The 22,978-nt window shown below is 36.7% G+C and overlaps 1 protein-coding gene and 1 non-coding gene across 2 annotated transcripts in view; both read left to right on the top strand.

The window, feature by feature from the left end:
* LOC131157140 (putative GDP-L-fucose synthase 2) overlaps nucleotides 1-8,499 on the top strand; it is a 29,363-nt gene extending 20,864 nt beyond the window's left edge. The window contains exon 3 of the mRNA XM_058111054.1: nucleotides 8,208-8,499. The gene's annotated coding sequence lies outside the window, so the exon portion shown is untranslated. The remainder of the gene's footprint in view (nucleotides 1-8,207) is intronic.
* Nucleotides 8,500-18,739: 10,240 nt separating this feature from the next.
* LOC131159008 (small nucleolar RNA R71) lies at nucleotides 18,740-18,845 on the top strand. The gene has a single exon (XR_009137622.1). It is a non-coding gene; the product is annotated as a small nucleolar RNA R71 (small nucleolar RNA).
* Nucleotides 18,846-22,978: the final 4,133 nt, after the last annotated feature.

Raw genomic sequence — 22,978 nt, 5'->3', positions numbered from 1 at the left:
TTGGACGTTATTGAGCGGATGTTGGGAAGCGTGAAATACATTCAACCGAAGCTACATGTTGCCAAAGGACATATTCATGATCTTGGTCCTAGGCTGAATGCAGGCATTAGCCGTAACTAAGAATAGTCATCTTAATAGGGCAGGGATCAGATCCTTGGTTGGGTTGGAAGGTTCCATATCCAAAACAACAAAGTCAATAGGATAATAGAACTTTTCGACTTTAACCAAGACGTTCTCTATCACGTCCTGAGGCCTTTTCACTGATCGGTCAGCAAAACTCAAGGTGACTGAGATAGGCTTTAGTTCTCCTAAATTGCATTTCTTGTAGACCGAGTAAGAAAGTAAGTTTACACTTACTCCCAAATCTAAAAGAGTCCTATCGATGGTGTAATCGCCAATTACACATGAGATGGTGGCAGCGCTAGGATCTTTAAGTTTTGGAGGAATGCGAGGTAAAAGAATTGAACTTACATGCTTGACCAGCCTAATTTTCTTGTTCATGTGCACCCTTGACTTGGGCTTTTGTGTGCATAAGTCTTTAAGGAATTTAACATACGTAGACACTTGCTTGATAGCATCTAAGAGAGGAATATTGACATTGACTTGCTTGAATGTGTCCATGATGAACTCAGTATTAATTTCCTTCATAGATTTAGAGGGTGCAAGAAGAGCTATAGGAAATGACACTGCAAGTATATAATGGGGAAGTGCTCCATAATTGGAGAGGGTAAGTGTCTTGGTATCAACTACCGGTTTGGAAGGAGGATTACATGGTTCATCTTTGGGTTCTCCCCTCATTTTTCCATACCCTTTTCTTGGTCTAACTTCTCTCCAACCCTATTATTTACTCCCCTACCATTCCGAATAATGGTTACAGCTTAGGCTTGCATATGATATGTCAAAGGACCAACCGTCGGCTCACATTCTACCCTATATTTGGCCCTTAGGGTTTACTAGAGGCTAACTTGGCAATTTACCCGCATCTTTTTTACTCATAGATGTAGCTAGTTGGCTCATGGTGGCTTCTAGCTTGGCAATAAACTAGTAGTGAGAGTAGAGTATTTGCCGATCAATTTGACGATCAGCCTCAATGCCCTTAAGGGCTTTCAGCACCGTCTCTTGAAAAGATCTATCATATTGAGGCTAAGGAGGAGATGGTGATTGAAACACTGATTGTTTAGGGGCAGACATAGGAGGATTTTGAGAATTTTGGAATGGGCGAGGAGGTGGAGCAGTGGGTGATTGCTGAGGTCTTTGAGCTTGAAAACCCAGAACTTGTGATCTCTAGGAGAAGTTAAGATGTTTACTCCACCCAGAATTGTACTTGTTAGAGTAGAATCATTGATCGACATGTCGTACTAATTATGGGTGACCTTAACCTCCTATCGCACAAACTTAGGTGGGGGAGGCTCATAGGGAAAATTATAACAAATGTGTGAGGGGATCAGAGCAGATGACACACATCTCTGCATACGCCACAGGCTGAGGTTGCTGTCCTAGGGATAAGAACTAATCTGACTTCTTCACAGTGGTGTGCAGTGTGAGCGCAAGGTCATGAACTGTGGCTAACTCATAGACTCCCTTAGAATGGGAAGAGGAAGGTTGGGACGGTCTGCGAGTAGCAACAACATGCTGCTGAGAAATCTCGGCAAGGTTCTCAAAGAGAGCCCACAAGATGCATCTATCATGATTCTATCACGCTAAGCTAATCCTTTATAAAAGATCTGGACTAATTGCCACCTAGGGGCTTGTTGGTGTGGACATTTACGCAAGAGGTCTTTAAGGCGCTCCCATGTCTTGAAAAATTGTTCTCCATGCAATTGGGAGAAACTAGTGATTGCCTTCCTCAATTGGTTAGTCTTCCCAATGGGGAAGTACTTTTTTAGGAATTTATGTTGCATGGTGGCCCAGTTGGTCACTGAGTTCGGTTTCAAGGAGTTCAACCCATATTTGGCTTTAGCCTTCAAAGAAAATGTAAATAGCCTTTAATTGGAGGACATTATGACCAAAGTGAGGTATACAGATGATGGAACAAATTTCAAGAAACTCATCAACATTCTTGTATGGATTTTCAATCGAATTCCTAAAGAAATTGAGAAGCATCGAGATGATAGAAGTTTTAATTTCAAATTGTGCTGCCTCGACCTCCGAAAATCGGATGCATGACGGCGAGGTATATGCATTGGGTGTGAAGTAGTTTCTAAAAGGCCGAAGAGGGTGCTCCTTTGCCACAGGTTGATGGGGAGTTTGGGGTTCTGGGTTATGAAAGGTGGGAACCAGTTGACGTTCAGCCATGACTTTGGGTTTAGAAGACTCGGCTAACTCGAGACTAGAGGTAGACTTCCTAATTGACCTACGATATCTCTCAATCGTAGGGTCTATAGGCACGAACTCAAGATCCAAAGAGCACAAACCCAACATATACACATGCAGCACACAATCAAGACTTCAGAGTATCAAACAAAAGAAAACAAAGAAAACAAAGCACCTAGTACTCTAAATTAGAAATTGACTTACTACCGTAATAGAGTCCCTAACAATGACACCAAAATTTGGTAGGTTCGCCAAGGTTTGGGTCCTTAACTACCAAAGATAAAATTTATAACCTAACTAACTCCAAGTTCTGTAGAACAATGAGTAAGTCGGGTGTCGATCCTTAGGGACTTCAATGCAGTTGTTTACCACTTCTAGCCTAATTTACTACGCTTTGTGAAAAAGGAAAAAATGTGAGATTTTGAAAGTGTTTTTCTATCAACTACGAAAGCAAGTAAAATTATATTAACACTACTCCTACAAAGAAAATCTTAAATCATGAACCAGTTTAGATTGTCGTGTGTGATAGTTATGTCATGTCAGCTATATGTACTAGGTTAAACAGTTAAGTGAACAATTCGAGTGACATAGGGTAGAGAAGGTGCACCAATCGTCCGAAGCACGATCAGGAACTAGGGTATACCCTATACAACGATCACGAGAACACCCATACATGAACCATAGCCTATTATGTATAAGGGATTGAACTCCTAGCTATGTTATCCTTTTTCCCTAAAGTTTCATCACAATCAGAGAAGTAAAAGTGCATGGAAATTAAAGACATTAAATTTAAAGTGTAGGTATTTAAATGAAAGTAGAGTAAAAGAACATTTATTGAAAAATGACTTCAATTGCAGCTCGAAGGCCTGTCACTAGAGATCAGGAATACAACCAAGAACCAACTAATCTACGCGGCAGCACCCAGAATTCGAAGGTTGTCACATGCCTTTGAAGAATCCAAGCACGAAACAGTACAAGGAATTGAAAGGAAAGCAGTAAATCTACTCATCCAAAGACACTCTAGGTGTGTCACTAACCAAAGAGGGGCCAAAGGGGAACCCTAGACACATAGATGAAGCTAGGATTTATACCCAAAAGGGTTTACAAGCATTCAAATTCAAAATAGGAGACTTCTGCAGAAAATCTCGCAAAGAAGATCACTAGGCTTGCGTCTGTCGACCGAGTTGCACCCCTGTCTTCCTATGGTCGCGCCTTGGTGGAGACTCTTGGGTGTTTTGAGGTTTAATCTTTAGGATTTCTCGACCTGGTCGCGAATATAGGTCCTCCTAGTCGAGCTGATGGTCGAGACTCTCGGTATCTCTGGCTCAGTCAGTCTCAGGTTCTCGACCTAGTTGCACCTCAAGGTCTCCTGGTCGAGTTGTTGGTTGAACCTTGTAGCATCTCACTTTTAGTTTGAACGTTGTTCTCTTTCTTCTGTGACTTGATCGCCCCTTGTGCTTGTTGGTCGAACCACATGGTTAAACCAAGTCTTGTTTGCTTTGATGAATTAAGGCTTTGGGGGCTTGGTTGAGCATCTGATTGAGCCTTGTGCTCTCCCTTGACTTCTTGTATTGCTTAATTACTTAACTCATCGGTTTTAACTTGATTTTTATGATACATGAACAAACCATGCATAGCTCCGAATTATGTTAAGAAAGGGCAAATACATGATAAATGATGACAAAACATAGGTAAATAGGGGTCTAAATAGTGCATTTTAGGAACGCATCACTTGTCGAGATTGAGCCTAAATTTTATGAGAGCCTAAACTCTATGTACCAACTTTTGGTGAAGTTTCAACCAACTATAGGGTAGGAGAAGTATGGAGGGGCTAGTTTATATCACCACAATTTTATGTTGCCATTGTGAAGGATAAGGTTGAGACTTTTTCAATTGGCAACCTAGATGCCAAAGAGAAGTGTCTTGGTTTCATCAAAGTATGAGTCTATCTATTCAAAGCATCACTTACTACCTTCACATGTTCATTGGAAAATGAAAATGTTTGAATTTCTTTTATTCAATTCAATCATTAAAATCACATTCCTCTAAAGTTATTGATCGACAATATATCTCTTGAATTATTGTTGTTTCAAATTATCCTAAATCTTATTTTTGATTGTTTGAGATTAAAAGTTATAAGGTGAAATATTTTGACAATATGTATGGCGGCGTCTTGACCTTTCAAATTTGCCTTTCTTAATCTTATTTTTAATTGCTTGAAATTAAAAGTTATGAAATACAATATTTTGATTATATGGATGGGTTTTTTTACCTTTCAACTTGCTCTCTAGAGATGCAAACAATTGTTAGAGATTACTAGCTATATATGCAAGCATGAGGTAGCTAGAAGGAAATGAGAGGGGAAAATCTCCACGACTTGTGGTTCACTCTTGAGCTTATTCAATTCCTATTATTTGAGTGATGATTGTATGGGGTTCTCTAAGCATGTACTTTTTATGCCTTGAGCCTAAGTGTTGTATTGTAGTTGCAAAATACATTTTGGTTATTAGTTTCGTTCTTAGGGTGAGAGAACAACTAAGGATGGGTAGTCTGTGTTGTGTAAGGTCAAGGACCTTGTTTGAGAATTGACTCCTAGATTGTTGGTGGGGACTTGTAAAGGGCCTGAACTTGCCATGAAGATTATAGGTATAGGAAAAGGCTCAAAGGCTTCTTTAGAGGAGTGGATGTAGGTTCCAAGTTAGAACCAAAATCACTATAAAACTGTTTGTTTCTCTTTCTCTCCCTCTTTTAATTTATTTTTAAATTTGTCTTATGCATGCTAGTTTAAATTTGGTGCGTTTTAATTTTTTTTTTTAAATATAAATTGATTAGCAACCCAAAAAACAATTCACTCCCCCACTTGGGTTGCCTTCTAGACCAACAATGGCAAATCAAATTGGTTGCATTAGATTGGTTATGGGCTAAAAAAGCCCATGATAACTAAGTCAAATCTTGAGGACCTAGGCAAATGTCTTTCCTTTGCCATTTTTAAACATGCCAACCCAAAGGTCATGGTTCATCTACCAAAGTTGGGTCTTGAATATCAATATGCTAGGTAAAGATGAGAAAGCATGTCCCACATAGAATCTAAGCTATTATTGAGGATGTGAACAAGTTGATACAAGCTCTATTCACCATGAAAATGCATTATTTAGATTGATTATTAATATAGTGATGGTTAAGAAGGCAAATGGAAAGTGGTGCATTTACATTGACTTTGTTGATTTAAAGAAAGCATACCCCAAAAACAACCTTTTTATAACAATTAACTAGCTTGTTAATGTCATATTAGGGCAAAATTTGTTAATATTTATGTATGTTTACTAAAGGCACAATCAAATCTAGATGTATTTACCTTATTAGGAGAAGACCTTTTTCACTATTGACAAATGTATCTATTATTACGAGGGCATGCACTTGAGCCTAAAAAATATAGGAATGGCCTACTAGTGGTTTATCATTAAATATTTTTAAGGGAGCAAATCGATGGTAGTATGGTAGTTTACATGGATGACATGCTCGAAAAGAGCAAAAAAATAAAATAAAAAATAAAATGACAGAAGCACATTACAGATCTTGATGAGTCTTTCAAGTGCTTTACGAGATACAAGATGAAAACTAAACCCGAAAAATTGTGCTTTTAGGGTCTTCTTTAAAAAGCCCAGGGCTTAAGATTGTTGGCACAAGTGGCAACGTAAAAGGGGCGAGGAGAATTGGGTATAATGAAAATTAAAGTTCTTGAACCAAATTTAAAATAAATTTAAAAAACCAAGAAAATGTACAAATACTAAGCAATTAAACTAAAAGAGTAGAAATGAGAGAAATGCAAACTCTTTTATAGTGGTTCGGTCATCCTTGCCTACGTCCACTCTCTTAAGACCACCCACTTCAAGATTCCACTATTCCCCTTGCCTTAACAACGACACGAACACCGATACACCCCTTGTTTTATACAGAGATAAGACAACCAAATAAACCTTACTTTAATGGAGGCAAGAATATCAATTTACAGGAAATTACAATATAAATTTATCCTCATAATGAAGTGTTGATGACCATTTTGATCAAATGATCAAAACGGAGTTTGAAAAGTCTTATTCACCTCTCTTTGGCTTTTGGTTTTTTATTTTCTGCCTTTTTTGTTTTTTTTTTTTTTTTTTTTTTTTTGTCATTTTCTATTGTATTAGGTAATCTAGGACAGTCTAAAATGGTAAGATGGGGTTTGACGTTGATTTTAATCTTGTGCATGTAAATCAAGGCAAAACCTCTTATCATTTTGGATTTTTTTGCTATTTTATTTTACCAATTTTGACTACGTTAGGTGATCTATGGTAGTCCAAAATGGCCTCGTCGACGAGCTGTGTGATGGATTCGTCGACGAAGACGCCGCCTCGTCAACAAGTTGGACTTGGTCAAAGGTTCTATAAATATCCACTTTTGATTGCTTAGAAGCTAAGTTTCTTCCAAAGCTCTCTCTCTCTCTCTCTCTAAACCAGTGGAAACTCTCTCTCTCTCTCTCTCTCTCTCTCTCTCTCTCTCTAAGATTCTTCGCTATTCATTGCCTGTTTCTAAAAACTAAAGTTCCTGTGGGGATCAAAGGAGAAAGTTCTACAACTTTAGCGGATCGGATCGTTGTTTTGGGGATTTTTCGGGTTTTTTCCAAAAATCGAGGTAAGGATTTGATCTCAAATTTTATTGGATATTTGGATAGTAGTCAAAGTTATGGTAAGATTATGTTTTGTGATTTTAGGTTTCCAAGGTCTCGGTTCTCAGTTTGGATTGGTTTTGTACGTGATTTGGTTTCGGGTTTAAGGTAAGGGGAAATTGATTACAATAGCATTTTTGGAAAAATTAAACCGTTAAAAAGTTAGTTTATGTATGATTTAACTGCTTATTTACTAAATTCTACCAAGTAGAAATGTTGGTTTTACGATTTTATGGTTTTTGGTAAAAACGATGATTTTGACATATGATCTCCAAATCTTATGAAAATTACTTATTTGCATTTATATTGTAATAGGAGATGCTTGAATCCTTTACTTTTCTTTTTAAGTGATGGTTACTGGATTTATATCATTTAGCGAATTTTTGGACTAAACTCGTTTGATATATGTTGAAATGGGAATGTATGAATTTTCTATACTATTGACATAGACTATGGGAACGAAGTTCCAATTTGTTATACTGAAAATGTGGAAAACAGAGGCCGATTATACACCGAGCTGTATATATGTAAAAAGGGTAAATCGAGTGGATAGGAGCCGGTTTGAACCCGATGCGATTATCTGAATTTGTGAAAATACTGGAATAGCACAAGTTACTATATTTTGTTATAAATTGTATATATGATAAATGGAACCACAACTTGCTACTAAAAGGAGTTGAAAGATACTCCAGTAATAGGAGTTGAAAGATACTCCAATGTAAGAAGTTGAAAAAGCTTCATTAATGGAGTTGAAGGATACTCCCAATGGCAGGAAATTCCTCAGCTGGAAGGGTACAGTGCAATCACTCATGTTTAAAATCAGTGTGGGTACATAGATAGTCGGCTAGTAGGAGTAATGAAACCACTGGTGAAATAATAAACCAGATGGGGGCAGTCGGACTATATATATGCCTGCACGAACAGGGCATTGTTGGAGATATCGGTGCACAACCCGTGCCACGGGGTAAATAGGCAATACATGTATAACAAACTGGTCGTTGTTCTAATAATCATATGCATGATTTAAATACTTGATGTGCAGATATATGTTATATATTACAGTATTATAAATAAATATTTTAAACATATGAGTTTTATGAAAATGTGCATATATGCAGTCACACACTGTTGCAACACTTTCTTCCTTACTGAGAGGTATCTCACCCTACTATACAACCTTTGTTTTCAGGTCCATCGGTACATCGGTCCTAGTAGCTAAAGGGCCTGGGGAGACTATTTTTAGTTTAGCTTACGTAAGCATTTGAATCATGTATTAAACTTAGATGAAGTTCTTTTCTGGAGGATTGTAATAACAGAATTTATTATATGTCTGAATTTATGTAATTGTGGATGTATTAGTAAGCTCTGGTATAAGACTAATAGAAATCCCAATGGATGTTTATGTTTTTCCGGGACATTTACATCGAAATTATATATGATTTATACTCGTATGTCCCTAGTTAGGGCATGTTGTTTACGTATCTTGAACATGTACATGTATTTAGTATGAGTGAGTGACACTTGGGTCTGTATGAAGGGTCGGGTCATTACACTTACAATCTCCCCATTTTTTATGATGTCTAACTTATTAAGAATCTACTTAATCTTTACATTTATGTTTGTTTTTACTAAAACTTATTGTGCAAAGATAAGCTTAGAACTACTAATGAGTTGTTATCATCAAAACAAGACAATTAAACTTACGTAGCCTCTAAGGCTAACACTTTACTAGATTAATCATAACTATTTTAGACCATTTCGAATCACATTGAATGGTTAATTTGGTCAAAATAGAGTAGAAATGTTAGAAATTGGCAAGATAGATAGAAAGATCAGGAAAAATAGGAATTTTTTCCTTTGTCCAATTTTTTTTTTTTTATTATATAGGAACTCCAGCCACCAACGAGCCCTTCGGATCCCTTGGTGCAGTACCAAACCTACGGATCAACGTCTTCCGTCTCCAGGTCATGCTGATTAGGGTAAAGTTTGGAATGCAAACACAGCTTCTGTGCATCAGTTGGACGTTTGGCCAACTCGACCCTCGGGACACATTTCCATTACCATCCACGGTTCCTGCTGGCTCACAGAAAACTGTCACCATCCACGGTCCCTGCTGGCTCATAGAGCGAACTCTCACCATCCACGGTTTTCGTTGGCTCACAGAGTAAACTCTCACCATTCACAGGTACTGTTGGCTCCGTGATTTGTTCCAAATTTTTTGTTGTATGTTAGGCAGGACAAAGTTTAGTGCTAATAATGATACATGACGTATATATTTGGTGTTTTGCTTTTAGTAATTAATTTATATGAATTTAATTTCACTTAATACATTTTTTATATACAAAAATGTTTTATAGTTCCAATTGCTAAAATTTGATTAAAGACCTGTATTACAAATAATTCCATTGTCATCATTTTTTTTTTTTCTATTTTGGGTTAAACTAGACTACAATAGAAATTAATGAAAACAAAAATAATATAAAAAAAAATCCTTTAAAATTATTATGTTCTACCAACCACCTTGATTTGTGCTGATGATTGACTCTTCCTAAAGCTAATTAATTGAAGAGTCGTGACATTAAAGAATAGAAAGCAACCCTTAGGATAGTAAAACGGGTCAAAATTCGACGAGTAACCTATGATCCATTTGTTTAAACTGAATTTGGATTAACACAAGTTGACTTGTTTATAAACGGGACAACTCAGATCCAACCCGTTTATTAAACAAGTTAAACGGGTTCAGGTCGGTTAACCCGCGAGTGATCCGTTTATCTGCATATAATTTATATTCTAGAAGACTGAAACCCCCAAGTCCCTAACCCTAGTAGCACCGCGGTGCAGACACATCAAGCAAGTGGAGCAGCGGACCAGAAGCCTCTCAGCGGTGACGGTGGATAGGTTGACCTTTGCGGTGAGGATGGTCCCACGGTGAGGAGGCAGCCGCAGGAGCTGGGTGGTCCGTCGACGAAGGGAACTGTTGGGTCGTCAGCGGTGGCGGGGTTTGAGCGCACTGGGGACCATCGGATCGATGACGAAGCCGACGGGGAGGAGGGGGACGGTGGAGGGGTCGTCGCCGCTCATGGCAAGCTGGATGGCATTGAAGTTGATGCTGGTGAAGGCGATGAGGCTGCTGGAGTCATTGGCGCAGCTCTCTTGCAGCATCAACTCCTCATTTTAGGATGAGTTGCTCGCTACATGCAATTTTGTACATATCTCCCTCACGAGTCATGGAGAAGCCTCTCCCTCACTCCAGCAGAGCCGCAGAAGCCTCTCCCTCACTTCCTAATCTTTTACGTTCTCTTCATTTAGATATTAATAAATAAAGTGGAGTGTTTTTTTTTTTTAATATTATTTTATATAAAATATTTTAAAATAAATAAATTATATTTTTTAAATGAATGGCCCATTTATTAAATGGACAAATTTAAATTCACATCCACGAAAGATTCCCGAGAAAAGGAACCCAGCAGCTTCCACAATTTTCGCACTTATTGGGAACGTAAGGCTGACCAACTTGCGCCTGTCTTTGGAAAATGTTGTCGTTTTGCAGCTAACCAATCAATCATTTACTAAAGATTGCGCTTGATAATCGCTACCGCTCCACTCAATTCTTTTTCGTCGCATTGGTCTTTGCAAGTTGGGCGGTTGTGGGAGCATGGGGCGTGCCCGCACAATATGAAAAAGTAGTGCGCCATTGAAAGGTTGAAAGAAATTATTTATCCTTTAATTCTGGATTGTGTTTTTGGCTGTTCGGGAGCTTTTGAATTTAAATATATGGTAAATAAAATTTAATATAAAATATATTAATTTAAATAGAAATCTAATTAAATTTAAATTTATTGCTTGAAATTAATGCTGCTAATCATATTGTTTGGATTCTTTTTTGTTTCCAGATGATGGGGAAGACGCCAACTTCAGCCTTCATTGTATAATTATAATTTATAATTTGTAGGGAAGGGCTAGTAAATTTCGGCTATATTACTTTTGTGTTTTAGAGTTTGAATTTTAGACTTTATATTTAAAATAAAATTATATTAAATTTTCATTCAAATTCACGCAAATCTAAATCCAAAACTTGAAATCTGTGCTCCCAAATACTAAGTTCCTATAGGTAGGACTGTTAAAAAATATTTAAAAACTGATCCGATTTGATCCGAAAATTGGATCTAAACCGAACTGAAAAATTGGTTAACCCATTTGTTCGGTTCAATTTCCATTCATGCATTTTTATGATTTTCGATTTTTCAGTTTGATTTCATTTTTTATGTTCATGAACCGATGATTATGTGAATCGAACCGATATATGTATTTATTTACAATATATATTATTTATATTATACATTACTATATAATAATTTATATAAATATCTTAGAGTTAAAAAAAATAGTATGCACTAAATATTTTTTGGGTGACTAATTTTTATAAATAAAGTGTAAATGCACATACTAAATCAAAATCCAAGTAAAATATTTATTTTTCTTTAAAAAAATTATGATGATTTAAAAATCGGTTCCAATCAAATAACCAAATCGGACTATCAATTAACTGAACCATCGGTTAACCAAAGGGTTCAGATCGATTTCGGTTCGCAAAAACACTGAATTGAAAGTTTCAATTTGGTTTTTGAAGGTTTGGTTCAGGTAACCGAACCATGAACATCCCTATCCATAGGATAATAATTAAAATAAGTGCATATGACACTTATGTTTGAGCATAAATATTAAATGTAAAGAGAATCAAATGTGGTGGAATTTTGAATGAGAAATATGAAGAAATCAAGCAGTAAATTCGATTCCATTTGATTTGCTTCGGTTCCGTTCTTACATACTAAAGACGTAGCTATTACTTAAAAGTGCAGCGTTTCGTGTTAATAAAAATAAAAATAAAAATAAAAACTTGATTCATAATTTTTTCTTTTAGAAAAAAAAAATACCTTTATATTTTAAGCAGACATTTATAAGAAACACAATTAGGCTTATGATACTTTTTATGAGCAATTCTTGCACAATGGCATATTTGTAGTTTTAGTAGAACTCAATAACTTCGTTATTTTAATTAATATATTATTAAAATATGTAAGTTATTTTTATGAAATATTTATCAAAAAATTTTAGTATATTAAATTTATATAGACATAATTTTTAATAAATTAGATATATAATTTTAATAAATTTTAAATTTGAAATATTTTCTTAATAATGTAAAATATAAGTTAATAATAATTTTAATAACTTACATCTCTCAATTTTATTGCCCAAAATTAAAGCTGACTCATTCCTAAGCTGTTAGTATCTTTAACATATTTTTGTTGTTTATTTTTTAACATTCTAAAATCATCCTCCATAAATTTAAATAATTATCTTTTTTTTTTTTTTAACATTTTAGATTAGATACTCCATAAATTCTAAATTTTAATCCGTAAAATTACTATTATTTAACTGTATTAACCTAATAATTTAACTATAATTTGTAGTCCATTAAAATTAAAGAAAATACTAAAGACATAAAATAATTCAATTTAATTATAATATAGACAAAAAAAAATTAGTAGAAAATAAAATATAGACATTATACTTGTGTCCTTTGCCATAAACAGAATATTCTACCAGTTTTATATATACTTTTAATTTTCAGAATATATAAATACGACTTTGGTTTATACATTTCAATATTCTAAAATAAATTTTAATAAATTTACTATTATTTAAATCATTCGAAAACAAATTATAATAACCCATTGTACCCATTTGTAGTTTAGAGAGAAGCATTAGTTAGAGAACTAAAAAAAAATTGATTAGACTATAAAACTACTAAGATGAAAATAAAAATTATCAACTAATTTTATAAAATATCTTACATGTGCATTACGTGAACACCCTAGGGCCTTTTTACGGATTGGTCAACAAAGCTCAAAGTGACTCGGGTAGGCTTAAGCTCTCCTAGACCAAATTGCTTGTAAATCGAGTAAGGAAATAGGTTCACGCTTGCTCCCAAATTCAAAAAGGCCCTATCGATGATGTAATTACCGATCATACATAAGATGGTGGTAGCGCCAAGGTCCTTAAGCTTTGGGGGAATGTGACCTAACATAATGGAGCTCACATGCTCGGTCAATCGGCCTGTTGACTTTTTGAGTCCGATCCCTATTTGGATGCTGACAAAACATTTGTATCTTATGTGTACATGTAGTGAGTGAACAAGTTTACATGTCAACACGAACATAAGATACCAGAAAATAAAAGCCAACAGGGATATAAAGCTCACACACTCCTAGTGAATTCCATGAAAAATGAAGAGTAAAAGAAGAAAACATTTTGATATTATCTGTATTGCATTTAATTTTTTATTAATTGGTTAGTAATAATACATGCATCTGCATGATGTAAATTGATTTCTCAAATGACCTTAGATTGACCTTAGGGACCTAACCATTCACATAAAACCTTTTTCTCACACAATAAAAATCATACAAAAGGTTTTCATCAGTTAAGGTCAAATATGAGTTTTTAACTAGGCCCGGTCGACCAACCCATTCAGTTATAAACATCTCGGTTGACAGAATACACTGTAAGCCAGAAGTCAAAATGTTGACCATGCCTTGGGCGACCGACCTCAAATTGAACGTATCTTCCACAGTTGACCGACCATGAAATTTTGACTTCCTTACCGTCCCTGAGCGTCCGATCCTTCAGGTCAAATTTGCCTCAGTCGACCAACCTTTAAAGACCGGCATACCGAACCATTAGGCCAGGCGATCAAAATTATGAAGGAAAGGAAAATCGCCCTTGATCGACCAACCGACCCCCTGCTCGGCAGACCGAACCTTTTATGTGCTATGAGTGTTCAACCGACTGACGCCTTGGTCCGATCAACTGAACCTCTCGAGTTTCGGTAATTACTGACGGTAAAACGTAATTAATTTTTCATTAAACAAATTACAAAATACCGAGCATGTCCCTAATGGTCATAATTTTTTTTGAAAAACTATAAATACCCATTTTATTTGTTTAATTAGTAACTTTGATTAACAAATTTTTTTTCTCTCAAATTTTTACTTGATCAAAGTTCCCCCACTCACACTTTTATTTCAAAAATCATTTTAGGGTTAAATTTTTTACTTTCTAGCTCTCTTTATTACTATTTGAAAAATCTTTTGAAAGAGAGTATTTATTATTTTTTGGGCATTTGTTTTTAAATTGTGATTATTGCAAAAACATTTTTTGAGTACAAATCCTAATTTCTCCAAACATCCTTTATTACAAATCTTTGTTGGAGAAAATTTTTACAACACTTTGATCTTTGAGGTTCTTGATGCATATTTTACCTCACATCAAAGATCATTATTTGCAAAATGCCTTTGAAAGCAAACCCTAGGCTCTCCTGATTTTTATTGAAAAATAGTTTTTGGAGAAATATTTCATTAGGGTTCAAATCTTTAAAATACTTTTTCATATACATCATTATTCAAATATTGAAAATATTTATTTTGAAAAACACCTTGACTCCACTAAGCATCATTTTATATCATTGGAATCTACATTTTAGAGTTTTAATGTTGTACATTTCTACTTGAATTCAGAAGCATATTTATATGTACAAAAATGTTTTTATGTACTGGTTGGGTTCAGCCTTTTAATTGAATTGGCAGGGGAGGTCTCTGCCCCATAAGGGAGACCGATTGGGTTCAACCCGTAATTGAATTAGGGAGTCTTCGCCCTATAAGAGAGACCAGTTCGGCTCAGCCTGGTAATTAAGTTAGGGTATTCCTTACCGCGTAAGGAGAGGTGTGTAGGTTGGGGTCAGCCATGTAATGTGACCTGGGGTTTACCTTGCCTCATAAGGAAAGGTTGTAAACAGCTTCTACTCCACCCGTTTAAGTAAGCAAGGATAGTACAATCCTTGGGGGGTATGCCCAAGGCGGGGACGTAGGCTTTTTTGGCAAACCTCGATAACAAATATCGTGTGTCACTCTCTCTGTATCTCATTTAATTACTGCACTTTAGTTTCCATATGTGTATGCTTGCTTATTTACTGTTATAATTATTCGAAAGCACACATTTAATTTAAATAAGAAATGCTGCACTCGTGTATGTCGACAATTATTGCCTAAATCATTTTACATACACGCTTTTAATATTGAATAGGATATGAATTGCGGTGAATAGGAAAATATTTAAATTAGCCAAAAAGTTTTAAAACTCTATTCACCCCTCTCTTGAGATCACACCAATTCCAACATGGACTCTTTTGTTCATAAGCACAAAAGATTTGCACTTGAGATTTGCGCTTTTGTGTGCATAGGTCCTTGAGGAATTTTGCATAAGTGGACACTTGCTTAATTGCATCTAAGAGAGGAATATTTACCTTGACTTGCTTAAATGTGTCCATCATGGACTCGACATTGGTTTCCTTCTTAGACTTAGAGTTTGACTAAAGAGGTGTAGGAAATGGTACTACAAGGATATAGTGGGGCAATGTGCAATCATCGGAGGAGGTAGGAATCATGGGATTACTCACCGAATTAGAGGAAGAAAGGGTACATGTTTCAACTATGGGATCTACACTCATCTTCCCTTTACCCTTACCTAAGTCCAATTTCTCTCCGACCTTATTGTCTACCTCCTTGCCACTTCTAAGGGTGGTCGCGACTTGTGCTTGCTCATGGTGAGTTGAATGACTAAACGCCGAATCACTCTCTACCACATATTGACCTTTTAGGTTGACAAGGGCCTGACTCAGCAACTTACCCTCTTCCCTCATACTCACAGATGTAGCTAATTGGCCCAAGGTGGCCTCTAGCTTCGCTATGAACTAGGAGTGGGAATGGAGCAACTGACGATCGACCTGACAATCTGCCTCAATACCCTTAAAGTGTTGACTTTGGTTCAATCCTAAAAGCGGGGTGAATTGGAGATTTAAAAATTTCTTCCTAGGTCAACCAGTCTAGCAACAGTATTACGTAACCTAGGGGCAGTCTAAGTATGTATGAAATTGCAGCTATGAAATATGAATCAATTTTCAGTACATGCAACACAATTTCAGTATCTCTCAACAAAATATGATGAAGTGTCAATTAGATATGCAGTATATCCAACAAGGAAATTAAATCAAGCACCATGCAGAATATAAAATAGGAAATGTAAAAGTAACACCAAATATGTTATCAAGGTTCGACAAATGTGCCTACGTCCCCACCTTGGCTCGCCAGCACAAGGATTCCACTATAAGCTCACATCACAGGTGGAGCGGCACCGGTTACAACCAGATCAATTAACGAGGCTGACCTCAACCTACAACTACACCTTACTAGGATGGTGCACCTAGCTTTCCTAGCTAGGTCTAAGCCAATCCGATACTATTCAATAAAGCTAGTCTCCCTCTTTAGACCGACGCCTGGAATACACAGATATTCAATATAAATTTTGCGTACATGAAAATATGCTTCTCAACAAACAGATACATACCACAATACAGTCTAATTAATAATGCAAGCACAGATGATAGTAAATATGCTCAGTGCTTAATAATGTGTACTAAACACTTAATCTAATCTAAATATACAATCAAGATCTAGAGTGTCTTTCCAAGAAAACTTTGAAACAAATAATCAATGTAAATCAATCACCACAAGTTTCAAAGTATTTCAACAAGTATATTCAAAATATCTCAAATATGATTTTCTCAAAAATAATAGCTCAAGAGATATTTGAAAATATGTAAGCTTGTGATAAAATATTTTTGCAAATCAAAACACACAAGCTTGATGATTCTTGCAAAAAAAATGCAAAGACTTGCTAGCTATGAAGATTTTTCCCACACAAAGATTTATTAGTTAAATCGGGGGAAAAATCCTAGCTAAAAACTCTAAATAAGAAATAACAATCAAAGTATAACAAGGAGAGTTCTAACAATATGAATCACTCAATAACACTCTTAGGAAACTTGATCTATCAAGGGAATAGCAAATGAAGAGTTTTTATAGGTTTGTATATGAAAAATGGGCTCTCAAAATTTTAGAGAATTTTTTTCTTAATGATAATGCTAATTGCCCTTAATCTGTACAAATGAACTCATATTTACAGACATGAGAAGAATTATGACCATTGTGGACACTAGGGGAAATATTAAAATTGTTTTAAAAGAGTTTAAGAAAATTAACCCTATTGTCACTCCAATTAATCTTGGTAAAAATCAAGTAACCCAAGAGGTTCGGTTGACCATTTTTTGGGTTTGGTCGATCGGGGTGCTTAGTTTGGTTGACCGGGCTGAATTTGAACTGAGAATATGGTTGATCAATCATAAGGCAATTTCAGAACCTCTGAGGTTCGGTCGACCAGATTGAGTTCAGTTGACCGAACATGGGTGTTCGGTCGACCAGGCCATTTTTGTACTATAAGTTTGATCGATTAGGGCATTGGGATCTCCCCACGTGCCAGTTCGGTTGACCAAGGCATTGCTGCCTATTTTGTGTTTAGTCGACTGAAGGGTCAAACCATTGACCCTGGGGAGGTTCGTTCGACCGAAGTGCTCAGAGTGTTGGGATTCGGTCGACCGAACATGCCAAATTTGTGCATTTTGGTCCTATTCTTCTTATGAAGTTGCCCATATTCACATGATAATTAATTTTAAGATTATGGGGAACTTTTTCAAGCAATATTGTGGGTCCTATGGTCAATCTAAGGCCTTTGAGCATATACCCTAAAAATCTTGTGTTGGTCGATCGAAGGATGCCCTAAGGTCATTTGGTTCCCTATGAACAATCTACGGTCTTGTTGAGCATTAAACCCTATCATGCATGTAGATGCATTATTACAGACCGTATAAATTATTACAGACCAATTAAAATTGAATGCAAATACAATAGCAAACAAGTCTTCACTCTTTCAATTCTTCAGATGTCATAAATGAAGCTTGATCTTCATAGTCCGTATGACTTGCTTAAGTTCCTGCAATCAGTGCATGCAAGGATAAACTTATTCAAGAAGTTCAGTGCATAGGTGAGAAACATTGGTTTTGTCATAATCAAAACGAGATCAAACTCATAGAGTCAATATAAGGAACGATCATATTGAGGTTGTTGAGGAGGTGGTGGTTGATAAGCTTGGTGACGGGGAGCAGACATGTGAGGATTTTGTTGATTTGGATTTTGAAACGATCAAGGAGGTAGAGCATTTTGTGATTGCTGAGGTCTTGGGACTAGAAATCCTGGAGCTTGTGGCCTCTAGGAGAGGTTAGGATATCGATCCCACTTAGGATTATATTTATTGGAGAATGGATGATTGGCAAGTGTATCGTACCAATTGTGGGTGGACTTAACTTCCCTGTGCACAAACTTAGGTGTGGGAGGCACATGGGGAAACAAGTAACAAGTATGAGATGGATCGGAGCATATGGTGCACAACTCTGCACACGCAACTGGCTGAGATGGTTGTCCTAAGGAAATGACCTAATCAAGTTTCTTGACGATCGTATGCAGAGTAGGTGCGAGCTTATGGATGGCCACTAATTTGTAAACTCCCTTAGAATGATATGAAGAAGGTTGGGAAGTTTTATGAGTAGCAACAATGTGTTGCTGAGAATTCTTAGTGAGGGTCTTGAAAAGAGTCCAAGCCTTATTCTCATGCTTTGTGAGGAAGATACCTCCACAGGATGTGTCGACTATAGATTGATCATGCTCAACTAATCTCTCATAGAATGTTTGGACTAACTACCACGTAGGGACTTGATGATGTGGACATTTATGCAGAATGTCCCTAAAACACTCCCAAGTCTCGAAAAATTACTTACCGTCTATCTAGGAAAAACTAGTGATGACCTTCCTAAACTGATTAGTTTTCCCGATGGGGAAGTACTTTTTAAGAAATTCATTTTGCATGGTGGCCTAGGTGGTCACCGCGAATGGCTCTAAAGAATTCAGTTAATACTTAGCTTTGTCCTTAGGAGAGAACGGAAATAACTTAAGGCGGAGGGCATCATTACCAAAATTGGATATGCGGATGGTTAAACAAATTTCGAGGAATTCATCCAGATGCTTATAAGGATTTTCATAGGAATTCCCATAGAAGTTTGGAAGCATTAAGATGATCGAGGTCTTGATTTCAAATTGTGTCACCTCAACATATAGGAACCGAATGCAAGATGGCGATGTGTATGCATTGGGAGTGAAATAGTCTCACAGAGGCCGAAGAGGTTGCTCCACCGCTGTAGGTTGACGAGGAGCATGAGGGTCCATACTTTGATTTAGGTTATTGGGAATCGAAATCGATTGGCATTTTTTATGAGGATCAAAAGCCTTTGCCTTTGACCTTCATCGACATGGTGACACATGGAAGACCTCAGGATGTCCACATTGGTTGGTAACTCTTGCAGGTACACATGGAGTATCTTGAAGATTTTCAGCATGAGAAGACCTGAGTTGTTATGCTGTAACAAGTCTGAGTTCAAGACCCATATGGGCCCCACACGGCTCCATTAGGCCCCCCACAATTTGGGCCTCCCTTTTGACTTATGTTTGTATTAAATTTGTAATGTTGCAAGACAGCTTGCTTGCATGTGAGAGTGTTAGTAAGTTGTGTTAGTTATTATTGTGCTTTCCCATGTGTGTTTTCCCGTGCCTTGTCCCTCCATGCTTGTGTAAGAGTTATTGTCTTGTCCCTTTGCACTGAGTCTTTATATTTGGCATTATAAGAACTATTTAGCCGCAGATATTGATATTGAATATAGTAAAAGGTGTTTCCTTTGCTGAAGCTTGTTATAAATTTGTCCATTCCTTTGTGATTGTGTAGTGAGAGGCTATGCGTTCTCTTCAGAGATCAAGTGGTGAGAGACCACTATCTATCCAGCATTTCTATCACCATCTATTTCCTTTCACCTACGTCACTTTCATATACATACAACAGCTTACGTCTTCACTTGTTCAAAGTATGTTTCAATGATATTTCTATTGAGTTTTTAGTTCATGGTGAACAATATTACATCATCGACTGATTTTCCTTGGTAAGATTGTTCTTTACTTCACCTTGAATTGGTAGTGAACCTTTCTTAGAAACCCATAACCCTTAGTTGAGAAATAGCGCCCTTAAATTCTAGCCATTTCTTTAAAACCCGTAGCAGGTCAGGCAACTGACCCCGACAGTCAGTCAACTAACCTGCTACTGCCACTCTAGAATTTAGTTTAAAAATTCATCAGGGACCAAGGTCATTGGTTCAGTCGACTGATTCGCTATTGCCTTTCCAGAATTCTATTTCTAAATTCTTTAGGTGACTGACTCTGAAGCCTAGGCGACTGAAGTCACCCAGAACCTTAACTTTCAACATTTATACACTTATTTCTTTTTCAATTGTGGGAATATTGCTTTGTTAACTTAGACTTATATCCTTGAATGATTGAAATAGAATCTTTAAAGCATATTACTTGATTCCTTTATGAAAAAACCTTTGAGATTGAATTTTGGAACAAATTATATACCTTTTCAAAATTCTTAAACATGTGAAGCATAACCTACTTTATATTGTTTAAGTTTGGTTGATTCAATTCACAATTTAAAGTGTATTTGATGTATATGTTGATTTGAGGGTTAACAAGTAGGACTAGGTCACCCTCCCCCGTCCTACATCGTCTTGGTATCAGAGCCTAGGTTTAGTTAGGCCGAACTCTTAAACCCCATTCTCCTTTGGCTGAATTGACCTCCCTAAACTTCCCTTCCTTAGCTGCGAGTCATCTGCCCTTGTGTGGTTATGTTTTGATGGTAACTCGAGTTAGGAACCGTTATCATGGCCGTAGGACTAACATAGACCATGATACCCTTTTAGATGACCTTTAAGCCCAAGTTCAATTCTCAACTCAAGACTGAACTCATGCCCTTGCTAGAATAAAAAGGCTGGAAACCAATTTAGTTCCTAACCCACCTCCATAAAATCTAGGACAACCCCGTAAGGTCAATAATGAACTTGCTTCCCACCACTCTAAGGAAACAAACAACCCTCTAATAGAAAGGACATTGCCTCTAGAACGACCTCCCGTTCATCCTCCGCCAAAACCAAATGCTCCCAGAAGATTCCAGCGTCATGACCCTTATATTCCACATTGGAATGAAAAGGATTATGATGAAGAGGAATTCCAACCTAGGAGACCATTTCGTAGGAAAAATCATGATCCAAAAATGGATGTAATGAAAAGAGTACAAATTGAAGCCCCTACATATGATGGTCAAATGGATCCAAAATTTTTTCAAGATTGGTTAGCTAAAATGGATTCATACTTTGATTGGTATAAGATGCATGACCCACACCAAGTGAGGTTTGCAAAAAATAGAGACTAATCAAGCAAGCTAAGCTTCATTGGATAAATGTTGAAAGATAAGAAGTTCGCCTATGTCATAGACCTATAGAACATTGTGACTTGATGAAGGAGAGCTTGACAGAAAAATATGTCCAATTTCTTATGGGGAATGTCTCATGGATCAAATTTATAGTCTTAGACAAGGTAGTATGAGTGTGATGGAGTATATGAGCAAGTTTGATGAACTATCCATTAGATGTAGGGTAGAATAGAGCATTAACCAACAGATTTCTAGGTTTAGGATTGGCTTGAAACATGAACTTAGGAAATAATTATTTCCTCATCACATTGACTCACTTGAGCATGCCTTTAACTTAACACATGACTGTGAGCAGATGAATAAAGCTCAAATGGGTAGAAAATTTGGAAACACCTCCAAGGACACTTACCAAAGAAAAACCATAGCTTATGAGAGGACTAGACCTACCAACACGGGTCAAGTCACTTCAAGAGGTAGCAGTCCCACTGTCCAGCAGCCCTTGGACAAAGGAAAGGCTCCTATGAATGGGTCCTCTAAACAAATTTCTAGAAATGATGTGTGCTACAAGTATCATAAAAAAGGTCACTTTGCTAAGCAATGCCCAATTAGGAACTTAGCAATTGAAAAAGAGGATGAAGAAGAAGAGTCGGGAGAGGAACATCCTTATATTCCCAAAGAAGTGGCAAGTTAGGATGAATTATCCATAAGAGAAGAAGAAAATTCTACTATAATGTTATGTGATGTATCATGGCGACTCCTTGAGAACAAGAGGATTGGCACTGAACTTCTATTTTTCATACTTATATCAAGTATGGAAATAAGAGTTGCAAGATGATCATCAATGGTGGAAGCTGCATGAATGTGATCTCAAAATCAACTTCACAAAAATTGGGATTGAAAGTTAAAGCCCACCCTAATCCATATAAAGTTGTTTGGGTGAATGCAGCAACCATGCCCGTAAGCCATAGGTGTCTAGTCCCTATCAAGATTGTGGACTATGAAGACGAAATTCGGTATGACGTCCTTCCCATGGATGTTGCCCATATTTTATCAGGAAGACCTTGGTGTATGATCTTGATGTATCACAGAATGGTAGAAGATTGTCTTGATTCTTCTAGAGCCCAAGAAGGACAAACAAGACAAGGAAAAGAAAAACTTGAAAAGAAGAGAGAAGGTTGGAACTTCTTTGCATGTTCTAAGAAAGAAGTAATTTGAGCAAGAGAGTAAGGAGATGCAGGTTGTTTATGTCGTGGTAACGAAGAAAAATGACTCCTCTACTCTTGAACATGAGACACCACATGAAGTATCACTTATACTTGCTGAAGTTGATGATGTTATCTCTAAACCTCCAAATGAATTATCCCCAATAAGAGATATTTAGCATGCTATAGATCTTGTTCCAGGATCATATTTACCCAATTTTCCTTGCTATAGGATGAATCCTAAAGAACATAAGGAATTGAAGAGGCAAGTTGAAGAGTTGACAAGTAAATGATTTATTCAGGAAAACATGAGCCCATGTGCATGTCCCGCCCTTCTTACTTCAAAGAAAGATGAGACTTGGAGAATGTGCATTGACAGTAGAGCCATTAATAAAATCACAATCAAATATAGTGAAAGTCAAGGTGTAGTCCCAAT

The sequence above is a fragment of the Malania oleifera genome, chromosome 6, assembly GCF_029873635.1.
Source record: "Malania oleifera isolate guangnan ecotype guangnan chromosome 6, ASM2987363v1, whole genome shotgun sequence".
NCBI classification, from domain to species: Eukaryota; Viridiplantae; Streptophyta; class Magnoliopsida; order Santalales; family Ximeniaceae; genus Malania; species Malania oleifera.
Note: the sequence above shows the minus strand (reverse complement) of the source record. Positions and strands in the feature narration are given on the sequence as shown.